Source organism: Vulpes vulpes, chromosome 13, assembly GCF_048418805.1.
Source record: "Vulpes vulpes isolate BD-2025 chromosome 13, VulVul3, whole genome shotgun sequence".
NCBI lineage: Eukaryota > Metazoa > Chordata > Mammalia > Carnivora > Canidae > Vulpes > Vulpes vulpes.
The window spans coordinates 17,062,152-17,068,686 of NC_132792.1; the positions used below are offsets into that span (position 1 = coordinate 17,062,152).

General features: G+C 37.1%; 1 non-coding gene across 1 annotated transcript; it reads right to left on the bottom strand.

Annotated features, from left to right (window-relative positions):
- Positions 1-2,226: 2,226 nt before the first annotated feature.
- On the bottom strand, positions 2,227-2,299 carry TRNAM-CAU (transfer RNA methionine (anticodon CAU)). Its single transcript has one exon. It is a non-coding gene; the product is annotated as a tRNA-Met (tRNA).
- Between the last annotated feature and the right edge of the window lie 4,236 nt (positions 2,300-6,535).

Here is a 6,535-nt window from a genome sequence, read left to right on the forward strand (position 1 = left end):
GCCTGCTTCTCCCTCTTCCCACCCCTCCTTTGCTAATGCTTGCTCTCTCTCTCTCAAACAAATAAATAAAATCTTAAAAAAAAAGATGAAGAGAATCAATAACTTTTATCATGAAAGAATTGTATCAAAATAGATTCATATATCTACATCCGCTGATGACTTACAAAGGAGAAAACTGGGAGCTGAATTAGAGTGGTAATGAAAAGGTCTAAATCTGCTCCCTTATCTCTACTATGTTATCCCTAATATGTCTGATTCAGCATTTTTGTCCTCTAGATTCTCTTTAGAGATATAAGACAGGGTCCCTTTCTTTGTCAAGAAGCTCACTTTCTGCACATTTCCTCAGTCTTTTACTTGTTTTACTGGTCACAAGTAACAAGAACAAAATGTCTGCTCTTTACTGAGTGTTTATGGGGTCAAGGACTGTGCCAAGCATTTTTATATAAGTGAACTTCTCTCATTTCCACCACTGTGAGGTTTGTATTTTCTGTAGATTATAGATTAAGGAAACCCAGAGGCTCAAAGTTATAAAAAGTGTGGGAAGGATCATATCGCTATCACAAGGCAGAGATGGTCCTCAGACCCATGTACTCTCAACTTCAAAGCCTATGTTGTATTTAAGCATGTTGATAATCTGCCTCAAGACAGAAGAATATAGACCACTCACTTCTCTACTTCATGACATGTTGGCTTATTTTTTCTACCCCTTATGGCTTGGTGGTTAGTTTGCATGGCTATTTAACTCAGGAGTTAATGAACTAAAAATTCTCCACTGCTCTTTGCTTTTAGAGGATCTAATGTCAAGAATGCTGTTAGAAGTCAGGAAGGTAAAATAAAAATGAAAATATTTAGAAGTTGGTAAATTACAGGTCCTTAACTTAAAGGAAGATTTGATTTGCCTATTTCTGCCAGAGAAAGACTAAAGGCACACAATGCCTGACTGGTTTTGATGTCTATTAGATGGATTTCTCCTGAGAAGTTCAGATAATCTCTGATATTTATATAGTGGCAATCATATCCCTGGCACTTAGCAATGGCCAGAGAGAGATTAGATAAAAGACCCTTAAGAGATTAGTGTAATATAACCCAGACTTTGATGCATCTGTTCTCTGTTGGCCTGTGAAGTCAGGCCCCACATTCCATTTTTCATAGTAAATCCAAGGTAAAATTTTAGGGTCCTATACTATGATTATTTTTTCTAATCAGTTGCTCTTAATATCATAGTCTTGGTGCCTGGATCTTCCTTGACATGAAATTTTTAAACATTTAATTCTATTTTATTTTATTAATTCAATATCATAATGTGAAAGCTCTTTAATTATGTACCAAACTATTGAGAAGGACCTCTATCCTAGCCACGCACTTAAAGGAAAAAAAAGGACTAATTAATTTCATCTCCTTATCCTCAGACTCTAGCCACATTTTTTCAAAAACACTCCATTTCTCTTCAACCTATTTCATTTCTCTTCAATTCACAGTAATTGGGGCAAAAGGGATGCTTGGTGATTGGCTGAAAGTGTTGGGATAAAAAGCAAGCCTTTTCACAACACTTTGATTATTTTCACAGATTGGTCAATGCTCCTTTTTAAAACTGCTACATTTCTTAAAAGCCCCAGACTGATTGCTTGTACTAATCCTAATGTATATCTAAGTATATTGGCCTCTTGGCCCAGTTTCTGAGTCTGAAATTGAATGCACATTGAACCCTACCAGGTTCCTTGCTCTTCCACTCCTTCATACATCCATTAACACACATACACGCAGGTTGTTTTGGTCAGTATATGTTCCCTAAGGTTCAAAGCATCCCATTAAAATACCCACACACTTTCTTAACCACTACCACTCTTATTGGTATCAAAAGGAATGACCTCCTTCCATACGCTTTTCTTACAAAGATAAATATATATATCAGTTTACAACCAATTTCTCCTTTATAATATTTTTAGTTTTATGTCCAGTTCATTACAATCTCAATCATGTAGCACTTCCTTTCTGAAACAATGTTTTGAATGAAATATTTCACATGAATTTTGGCATCTAGTAATATTGTAACTTTCAACCTGCTTATTTTTTGAGTGACCCATTTATTTTCATTGTAATTATTATTAATTAGTATTAGTTCAATAAAAGTAAAGTTACTAAGAGGAGTGTGAAATCCTTAAAAGGGGATTATACTGAAAATTTTTTTTTCTTCTTTTGACAAAGAAAGCAGGCAAAAAGCTACACTGCCTCCTCTGAGATTTGAACTCAGAACCTTCAGATTATGAGACTGACATGCTGCCTCCTGCACTAAGGAGGCTAACTAGAAGCTCCTTCATCTATGTACAACTCTCTGCTGACCTACAAACAGACAATGGCATTTTCTTTCAAAGACTAAAACCAGTAGAACACTTGAGTCATCAAGTTTCTTTTATTGTCTTGAAAGTACATTTCAGTTATGGCTCAAATTGTCATTCAAAACCAAAATTGCTTTAATTATGTTCATGCAATTTTCTAGTGTAGAGATTCAACACACCAAGGAAAAGTTAACCAGTGTTTTCATATGACCTTTCTCTTATACTAAGCTTCTTGTTCTCAAAGATCCAGGAAAGGACTGAGACCATAGCGGGAACATTTTTCGAAGAGGATGGGTTGCAAAATGCTTATTGTCCTGATATTTAATGTTACTTAACTGTAAAAAATATAGTTCTATTTTGTTCCTATCCAGAAACAATAGCATTCTCTTGAAGATCAGTATTTAACTTGCTAACACGGTCTTGGTTGAACAACAATGCCACGCCAGCCAGGTTATATAAAGTAATTTCTGTAGCCTTCTAAACCTACTAGTGGTTTAGGATGCTTTTTCCCTGTACATTTTCCCTGCTTTCTTCACTGCCTCCTTAAGGTGAAAAGAGAGACTAAGGTGTTTCTAGTCCTAGCAGGTAGGAGAATCGCTAGGTGCAAATCCAGGAAATGGAACAAAGAAATTCAGGCTGGCAGATCTCGGTTGAATGAGGAAAGGAGTTTCTTTTTAACATCCCTGCAGGGCCATATGTGTGTTAGACAGAAGGTCAATGTGAAGTTAACTTCATGGATGAAGGGCATTGATTTAAAAGGGACCATACATTAGTTATTTAATTTTCACACTTACATATCCTCAAGATTCCTCTTTTACTTTACAAAATAGAGCATTAATTGTTTGCCTTTTAACCCATAGCTGCCTGAATTGTCATTTTGAAGATATAGTTTCATATTGTCCAGTGGTATATATGCAGCATTGTCTTTTAAAAAGTTCTGAATTTAAAGTTAATTTGGCAGTAAGTTGGTTTATCAAAATCTATGCTGTCCAGAGGTCAGGTAAGACTTAATTGTTTTGTTTGCTGAAAGAAAAAAAGACGTATATGACCATATCATTTTATAGAACTCATATATGCTCTGGAATACCAAAAACAAAACACCAGGAATAGATCACAGAAAAGAAAAAGAAGTTCAGATAAGGAACATGACTGAAGATGGACACACCCAACCAGGGAGAAGGATGACACTGTGTTCAGGTGCTTTCTTATTCTGGAGAATAACTGATTTAATAAACTGTGTTATAGATAGAAATCCCAACCATGACACCATCAAATATTTCTATTGTTTGTTGGAGGACCCTGGCAAGGTTGATGGATCAAGTGGTTCAGTTTTCTCTACTGAACTAGAGTGTAAGCTCCTGTAGGTCAGGAATTATAGTAATTTTTTTTTCTCTACATCTCTTTTAGAAGCTACTTAAAAGACACTCTGTGCTCCACAGACCTGTAAAACGGCCCTGCCCAAATCTGCCCTCACTCAATTCCCTAGACACAATCCTGATTGGGGGCAGAGGGCAAATTGGACATCAAAGAGTTGCCAAAGGCTTTTCTGCTGTGGGATCCTGAGGAGCTCTTGGTTCTTTGATCTCTGCTTCCATCTCCTCCCCCACCCTGCCCCCACATGTCCCTCAGGGTTGATCTTCCTTGGCCCCACCCGGTGTCCCTGCTACCCTCAGCGCCTCTCACCGAAGACCCCTGACATCCTGGTCTACATTAAGGAAAAAAACTCAACAAGAGTGCAAACAATCAACCTTCTAATCCAGACAAGCTGCTATCCTTAGCCTTTGGCTCCCTTATCTGAATAGAGAAAACATTCAGTGAAATGAAAAATCAGAAGCTTTTTTCCCTGTCTTCATTTAATATAGAACCCAGATTCTATTGCTAGTGCTTTCTTTGGCTCACCTGCCAAAGAATCAAGTATAAACAGTTCTGGGGAACCAAATCTGAAGTTTATATGTCTCCACCTATGTAATTCTTGAAAAGCAAATTTTAAAAATTAAAATGTAAGTCTATTGTCAATGAATCCATCCTGAAAGTGAAGTATTTCATTAACTGCAATGTAGAAGCAAATGATAGTTTCTTTTAAGAACAAAGTGATAAGGTTATAGTCAAAAGTATCCAAATGTCAGAATCTCTGATACACTCAAACATGCAATAAGAAAGGTTGGAAATAAACTTCACTTCCATCAAGAAAGGTTTGGTTCAATATGAAATATTGTCTTAAATGTATGAGATGTTTTAGAATCTACTTTAATGAAAGAGAATAATCGCTAGCTTTGATGTTACAGATTTCGAAAGCCCAGAGGAAGAGAACTAACCCTTGTGACCTTCTGGGGACTCGACTCTGTATGGGAAGGTCAGTCAGGTCCTGGAATCAGCAGATGGGGTCTACACTGGATTGGTCCCTTAAGTCAAGTCTGGCATATCATATCATTCAAGTCAGTTCTGCCAAATGTACTTGAATAGCCTAATCATCGATATACTTCCCCAAAAATTGGGCATTGATTAGTTCTTTTAAAAAAGATGTTTATTTATGTATTTGAGAGAGAGAGAGAGAGAGAGAGAGAGAGAGAGAGAGAGAGAACAAGCAGTGGGGAGGGGCAGGGGGAGAGAGAACCAGACTCACCACTGGACACAGAGACCAATGTGGGGCTCAATCCCAGGATCCTGAGATCATAACCTGAGCCAAGGGCGGACATTTAATGGACTGAGTCACCCAGGAACCCTTAACTTGATTTTTATTCAGCTGACCTGTACTTCTATGTACCAAGTTCTATGGTAGGTATAAGGAACAATAGCTCAAAATTGAAACATATACTACCAAATTGTATTTACAAGTGTAGTTGCATCCTGTTTTTTTTTTCTATTATTACATGAGAATTAAATGATTCATAGACGTCTCATCATGTAGGACAATCAGTTCTTTCTCTTAAGGAGAAATTGGTTTTCTTAAGAAAGTTTTCAATGGAGCTTTTAGTGCAAGGCTTAACTTCTAGGCAGGAAGGTGTTCCGATCAGATAAATAGTATAGTATATTCATCTCTAAATAGTGTAAAGCTCTTTCCTTTGTTCCTTCATAACTGTTCTGGCACCTTGTAGCCATTAGATGTAGATGTTCCTCAAAGTTCTACTTTTGGTCTTCAGATACTGGATAGAGAGATATTTTTCTTATCCATCCACACTCCATCTATTATTATTTGAAACCAAATGGCTTCTGGTGTCAATCTTTCTCAGATTTCTATGTCTACCTCTCTGATGTCATCAATTCATCCCTCAAATAGCACCTCAACTCAAGGCCTATCTTTATTACCCTGTTTAAAATGACAACCATCCCTGCCACTGCACAAATCCCGTTACCATGCTCTATTTTTTCATAACATTTAAATATACCAAATAATCCAAGGATTGCTTACTTTTTACATTCTACCTTTTTTCTGCCCGTTAAACAATGTAAGCTCAAGGAGAGCAGGGATTTTGTCTGGTTTGTCTGATGTATAGCAAATATCTTAGAAAAATTCATGGCATAGAATAGCCCTTCAAAAATATTCTTTGAATATATGAACAAAACAACTCCAACTCCTGAATCAACTATTTTTAACTGTCTTACTTCCTTATTAGGCTCAAAGTTTGGTTTCCATATCTGACTACTCTTTCATTTTTCCCAACTATCTCTTGTGAGTCAACAGATGTTGACCATGCTTCCTTAATGATGACTCTCATGTCTTTCTTTTGAATTCTATTCCCACTGCCAAAGCCTCATTGAAAATTTCAATTTTGCTTTCCTGCTTGAACACAACAGCCTTCTAACGGGTTTCCTTTACTCCAGTCTTTCTCTTTTATTACTCATTTTATACATTGCTGTCTTCCTCAAACATAGCATTGACCATGTGATAGCAGTTCATAGATTACTCCACCAATTATTTATCAAGAGCAAATATGCGCCAGGCAAGGACTAAAAAGACAGAATGTCTCTTCATTCATAGAATTTATCTTCTCAGCTCATTAGCCTTCCATAAATCCTCATGGTCTACAAAGTAAAGTCTGGCTATTTTTTAAAAATGCATTTATTTATTCATGAGAGACACTGAGAGAGAGGCAGAGACATAGGCAGAAAGGAAAAGCAGGCTCCCCATGGAGAGCCTGATGTGGGACTCAATCCCAGGACCCCAGGATCACACCCTGAGTCAAAGACAGATGCTCAAC